Raw genomic sequence first — 7,291 nt, 5'->3', positions numbered from 1 at the left:
TCTGTAGAGACAGATGACGAACGCATTAATTAGTGCGGTCTACCCAACTGTGCCATTTCTCGCACGGCCAAGAGGTTTTACTGCCTCCCGCCCAATCGAGTATCGCACAAAGCATTCCAAAGGTGGACAACATACGTGAGCCTTTATCTATGATAATTACTAAGGCACAAACACGTCCATTTTGAACAGAGGAAAAACACATGTTGACATAAAAAGTTGATGGACCCCTTTCTGGACGCACACAAACTCACATGGCACCTTATTAATGAGAACAAGCTCTTTACATACATTACGAAACTAAACAGACTTAATTTCGCATCCTGGCATAAGCTAGAGCCACCTCTCCTGAAAGCTTCCACGCGCCGTTTGATATGCAAATGAATGCTAACGCGTACTACTCCGAATGCGATGCAAATGAAGTGGGAGCCAAGAAAACTGTCTTCAGGAAAAGCCAACTGAACATCCCTCCAGCTGAGGCCTTATTCCATTACAGGCGGCTTACATTATGGCTTCTTACGAGTACGCCACTTGAAAATGAAGGAAGCAAAGCCTGGAGCCCCATTGTAAACTGATAGAGAAACATACCAATATAATAGAAATCGCGTAGTCCCTATTCTCAAGTGAGCCCCTGCTTCCTGGGTGAAAGCGTACGACAGCCGCAGTGCTTCGGTGGCAGCCACCCTCGCTGCCTGCGGTAGCTAAGGAGCCCGCACCGAGTTCGTGGCCGTCTTTTCCCCTTTGCTCGTCCTCCCTTGGACAGAGGCGGTACTTTCGCTGAGAACGCGTCTCTAATGAACTGAAATGGGCGGGAAATTCAAATGCAATGTCGCCTTCAGGACCCGTTCATGCAAGCAAACATCGGTGCACCGACACATCTTATTTTTGCGCGGATACCCGAGGATCAGTCTTTCTCTTAAATGGGGGATCACAGGGTCCTTTTCGTCGTAAATGTCACTAGTTTGCATCGAGGGGAGGAAAAAATTTTAAATTATATTCTTTCAGCAATAAATGCAGCTTAGACATTCAGACAAGCATGAACGTACGCAAACAAATGGTAGGGTTTTAACGTAGTTAAACCGAGCAGACAGTGTGAAAGCAGGCGTTTAGCCTGGTTGGCTCATGGCTTTGCTTTTCTGGGTCGTCGGCACGTCTAGTAACGGTATTAGACTCAAGTTAAGCACTGGCCGAGGTTAAGTTGATCTGATCTGTTCGCGCCTCAGATGGAATTTGATGAAGACGATAATGTGCAATGCACAGCGTGAGTGTGTCTTGCTGTTTAACACGAGGCGCATGGATTTTTGCGGCAATATTTCTATGCGAAAATTCTGAGGGCACTTCGGTCTGCTTACGTGCAGTAATGTTAAAGCTTGTGTTTTGGAATCGAATTGAATCGAATCAAGAAGTTTTATGAATGACAAACAAAATTTATACACAGATATTTGGACCGATATCCAGTGAGGCTAGTCAGCGGTCCAATACAAAATAACATGTAGGTCAGCAGTCACAAACACATTGAAGAAAAACTCATTTTGTAGCCTTGCTTCGATTCCCAGAAAATGTCTCTTGCATGTCAGTTTGAAATTCCTAGCTTACTTTATTTCAATTGGAAACGAATTCCAAATTTTCGCTGCTGTAAATTTACTTCGTCTTTCTCCGCACGCATTATGACAAATAGGAAGATTAGAATTGCCATTACTGGCTTGTCTAGTGTTGGGGGCGGGATTATTGAATGTACTAAGAGATAACTGGTAGTTGGTATTTATAATATTATTAACCATAAGAACTATTTTGTAGTCACGTAACGATGCGAACGGCATGATTTGCATCGCGTCAAAAAATGTTATTAGAACTATACGAAGCATTTAATCCCATGCTTTTCAAGGCACGTTTTTGTAGTCTCAGCACTGGTGATAAATACGTTTTGTATGTGATTCCCCACGATTCGCTGCAATAACTGAAATGACTGTGACACAATGAAAAATTCAGTGATATAAGAATAGCCGCAGAAAGTGCCACCTTGTCTTTGCCAACGTAAAACAACCGTGCGAAACCTTTTACACAGACTGTGCACCTGTTCCTTCCAAGACAAATGGCAGTCAACCCCTAAATATTTAACACAAGGCGCACTTTCAATAATACTGTTTTCAACACATATAGAAAAATCATTTGATTCAATACACTTTTGTTATGAACGAAAAATAACAAAATAACTAGGAATACGGATGGAATATCTAGGAAGGTGGTGGTGGTGGTAGTGGTTTTTTTTATTAAAAGAATAGTAAAAAGGAAGGAAAAGATTTTTGCTAGCCCCGGCATCTGCCATCAATACTGAAGCACCTGAGCTGGGGCAGCTGAAATAAAGGATAGCAGGCAGAATGGAGAAATGAAATGAAAGAGGTGAGGTGTGTTGTGTTGTGTTGGGTTTTATGGCACATAGGCAGCTAAGGCCATCATGCGCCAAGCAAAAGGTATAGAATTGCTTTTCTACAGAATGGTTTAGAGTATGAAAAAGAGGCGATGGTGCAGATGACTTAAAAAGATTGTACTGCCTAGAAATAAAAGGGAAGAATTTTGGAAATGGCTAATGGTAAAAGCCTTAAAGATGGTCAGGCAGCCTAAGCGGCTTTCCTTGGCTAGCAAGGATCCTGAGGCTCCCAACCAATCAAATAAACAGCCTCAGCCTACTTCTCAAGAATGAGAAAGTGGCTGAGGTGTATCATGTATAAAAGCGTTCCAGTGGTTAAAAAAAATTACAGCTTTTCAAGTACGCCTGCTGCTTTTAAAAAGCTAAAAATGGAAGGTATGTTAACAATGGCATTATCAGCTAAAAGCAATGTAGGGTGGAAAGAAATGCATTCATGATAAAATTGAGTGAAGTACTTTTTTCTTAGTTTTTTAATTTTATACATGAGAATAAAATGTGGGTAACCGTAAGTTCATCTCCGCATTCTTCGCAAACAGGTTTATCTTGTTTTGTTAGCAGGAAGTTGTGTGTAAGGTGCGTGTGGCCTATTCTGAGACGGCATAAAATCACTTCTTTAAAACGTTCTTGTGCACACATGACTTAAATTCACCTAAAATCGGCTTTACTAAGTGTAGTTTATTATTCAATTCGCTGTTCCAAGCCGATTGCCATTTTTTCCTTAACTTCCTTTGTACTAATTTCATGCAGTCATTCAAGGGTATATTTACTTTTTTTATTTCCTTGCCACGAGCTTGAGCAGCACAGAAATCTGCTCGCTCATTGCCTTTTATGCCGACATGACTCGGGACCCAGCAGAGTTTAATGTTTTGTCTTCTAGCTGTGGCTGTTACTATGTCATGTATAATGTCTCCAAGTATAGGAGTGATTGCGTTTCTTGAGTGGAGGGCTGTAAGTATACTTAAAGAGTCTGTGTAAATAATAGCGTTTTCGAGGTGAAAGAGGTGAGGGGACAGGAAGAGAGGATAGGGGGAGATGTGATATCTACAGCTTATTTACACAATAAGAAATGTGTTCAGGTTGTGCGCGTGATTAGCTCATTTTAAAGGAATTAAAACACACGGGCACAACACTGTGTTGGCTACAACTGGAGTGGGGCGTCCAGTTATTATTCGTTCAAGGTAGAACTCGCGGAGCGTTCGGTCACTGCGTGTAACTACCTGACGGAGAACAGACGGGACGTCGAGCCCGTGTGTTCGAGGAATGCACAAAGGCTCACCAAGGTTCGCTCACGAGTGCGCGCACTGCCCTGCGGCCACATTAGCGTCTTGATGGAGTCTAGTAGTATGCCCTGCGCCCTATAGGCCGCGAGCATATCGCGACGAGCATCGGCGAAAGCGGCACAGTGAAGGAGCAGGTGTTCTAGTGTTTCCACTGCACCGCATCCGTCACACACATCACTCATCGCGATTCCGTGACGCACCCGTCGTTCCCCGGGCCACACGCAGCCAATGCGCGCGCGGAGGATCATTGCACGTTGTGACCGTGTAAGTGCGCGACAGCCGGTGATACTGTCGATGCGCTCACCTCCTCCGATGCGTGGGTCGGGGTGCTGCTTTCGGAGATGGTCGTGGATGGCCGCACGCACGTCCTCCAGCGCAAGGGACAGATCGCTGGCAGGTAGTTGGTGTGCAGCGGTCGTGAGGTCGTCAGCTTCTTCGTTGCCGGCGATGCCGCAGTGACCGGGCACCCACTGTGCACGCACGGCACATCCTCTCTGCGCGAGGCGCTCGATGCGCGAGCGAAGGTTGCGTGTTGCTGGCTGTGCAGTCCCAGGGCGGGAATGGTAGCCGCCGCTGCAAGGGAGCAGCTGTCGCGGGCCACTCAGCCGTCGGTGTACACGAGGAGACGGTCCTGGAGCTCCTCGTGCATGACGGCTCTGGCCAGCTGCTGCACAGCACAGAGGGGTGTGCTCCGCTTTCCCGCAATGCCGGCGATCTCTCGCTGTACCTCCGAGGCGGTAGGCAGAAGCCGTAGAGGGATGGGCCTTGTGTCAATTGCTCATACTCGAGCAGCGTCGCGCCCATTCGTGAGCGCGGGTGCGAGCGCATACGCTGCAGCAGCGAGCCGCCGTCCGGTGCGCGGTGAAGCCGGTCGATGTGATTCAGTGCCCTGCGTGCTGCTTGGAGCTCAAGTGGCCACGGTCCTGCCTCGACCAACGTTGCTGCGCACTTCGAGTTTTTGGGCAGGCCTAGGCACACGCGCAGGGACTTGCGGTGCTGAAGCTCGAGTTTCTTCCAGCACGGCTTGCGCACGACGAGCGGCAGCGCACAGAGCACCGCCCCCAAAGCTGCGGCATTGTATAGCCGCAGCGCGGCTTGCTGGGAGATGGCCTGGCCTCGAGCGGTGAGCTTGTGCACGGCCGCGGTGATCCTCTTCATCTGCAGACAGGCCTTGGTCGCCACGGGGCGGAAGGAAAGGCGCCAGTCGATGTCCAGGCCAAGGTACCGCACCGATTTACGCCAAGGAATCGCAGTGCCGTCCAGTGACAGTGGCGCAAGGTGCGCGCGCGAGCGCGAAACGCAGGCCATGGCCACCGATTTGTCCGCGCTCAGTTACAGACCAAGGCCGCGCAAGCTGCCATCGATTGCGGTCAGGGCTCCCTGAAGACACCCCCGCACGCGGAACGCCTCGCCTGGTGGTCCCCGGCACCACAGACCTATGTCGTCTGCATATGTGGACATGTACGCATGGTATCGGCCGCTCGAGGGGAGGGAGGCCGGCACCACCGACATGGCCACCTTAAACAGAAATGGTGATAAGACAGAGCCCTGCGGCACGCCCATGTCCACCGGGCGAGGCTTGGAGAGCTTACCCCCTACTCGTACGTGCATGGTGCGCCCGCTCAGGAAGCCATGAACGTATCGCAAAAGGCGCCCGCTCACACCGGCCCCCTCAAGCACCGCGAGAATTGGTGCGCGGTGAACGTTGTCAAAAGCGCTCGAGACGTCCAGTAGTAGCAGCAGCGCAACCTGGCCTGCCGCCCTGGCATGCTCCAGCAGTGTAACAATGTCCGATATAGAATCAGCCGTGCACCGCATCCCATGAAAACCCATCTGCCGCTCGTCAAACAAATCAGCCTCCGCAGCCCGCTCGTTCAGACGCTGCAACGCCATATGCTCCATGAGCTTACCTGCCGCCAATGTTAATGCCACTAGCCGGTACCCACTCAGCTCCATAGGTGGGCGCCCTGCCTTTCGGATGGGACCCAGAGCTCTGAAGGAACCAGTGTAGAGAAGGAAGAATTAAGATCAAAGGAAAAATGGAACCATAGGGGAAGAAAGAGACGCAAGCGCCAGGGCCAAGTTAATTCAGATATAGGTTTCATTAACATGCAAGGTGGCAGGAATAGACTGAAATGGGAGGAAATAGAAGAACAGTTAAGACAGGAGGAATTAATGGTATATGGTTTAGCGGAAACACATCTTAGAGACATGGAGCAACCACCCTGTAACCCAGACTACGCATGGGAATATTGCAATAGAACAGAGGGCAGCAGAAAGGGAGGTGGAATTGGGGCATTCATTCATAAAAGTATGAATTTTCAAAGGGTTATACTGGGATGCAAGGAACATTTATGGCTAGAAGTAACAGTGGCAGGCAAGCAAACAATCCTTGGCTTTGTATACATGTGGACAGGGACATGTATTGCAAGCGACATTGATGAGCTAGGAGGACAGGGCGAGATAATAATATTAGGCGACATGAATGCACACATAGAAGACCTGGATGGGTACACGGACTCGACAGGAAGCATGCTACAGGACATGTGTGACAGGCGTGATTTAGTTGTATGCAACAGCACCGAGAAGTGTGAAGGGCTCATAACATGGGAGGCGGCGAGTCTGCACTCGACGATAGATTATGCACTAATGTCACAGAAGATGTATAATAGATTAGGGGTAATGAACATAGATGAAGATGGTTCTAGAAGTCTAGGTAGTGACCACAAGCGTATCAAGTTGAGCTTCAGAAGAAAAAGCAATGTAGGACTGAAGCGAGATGAACAATCAGGGGGGAATTTTTACTCAGTTAAGCAATTGGAAGCAGCAGCCAAACAAATCGAGAAAGTAATTTTTGAGGATAGTGAAACAGAGTGTACTTAAACCAAATTAACTCGATAACTGGAGCTAGAGCTAGCTAAGGTGCGAGTAAATCTAAAAGGGAAAAGATGCAAACCCAAGAGTTGGTGGGATGAGGAGGTCAAGAGGGCATTAGAGAAGCGCCAGGAAGCGTCCAGGGAACACAGATATTCCAAGAAGAGGGGGGAACCGAAACCTGAAGTAGACAGAAAATGGGATACCTTCATAAAGTGTAGAAGAGACGCATGCTATTTGATTAATGAGAAAATTAGAAGAAAGGGTGCCCAATGGATGTCAAAAGTAAATAAAAAGGATAGAAAAGCAGCCCAAAAATTCTGGAAACATCTAAATGCAATGAATAATAAGACTAGGCTAGAACAAAGGTTTATTATTACAGATGAGGGTATTCGACTAGAAGGGGATGAAGCAATAAAACACATAGGAACAAGGATGACGGAAACATTTACAGCAAAGCACGTGGTACATAATTTATCGAAGGAGGATAGACCGGTTACAGCAATAGCTTCCCTTGAGCAAGGAGAGTGGGAAACGGCAGAGAAGAAGGTTCCTAGTGGCACATCAACAAGACCAGATGGTATCCCGATTATGTTGATAAAGAAGTAAGGACCAAAATCCAAGCAAGCATTAATACAGGTAGTGAACAAAAAGATAGTGGATGAGAAAGTCCCCGATGAATGGCGATTAAGTAGAATGAACGTGATATATA

The sequence above is a fragment of the Amblyomma americanum genome, chromosome 7 (genome assembly GCF_052857255.1).
Source record: "Amblyomma americanum isolate KBUSLIRL-KWMA chromosome 7, ASM5285725v1, whole genome shotgun sequence".
NCBI classification, from domain to species: Eukaryota; Metazoa; Arthropoda; class Arachnida; order Ixodida; family Ixodidae; genus Amblyomma; species Amblyomma americanum.
The sequence above is the reverse complement of the archived record's forward strand: the minus strand, read 5'-3'. Positions refer to the sequence as shown.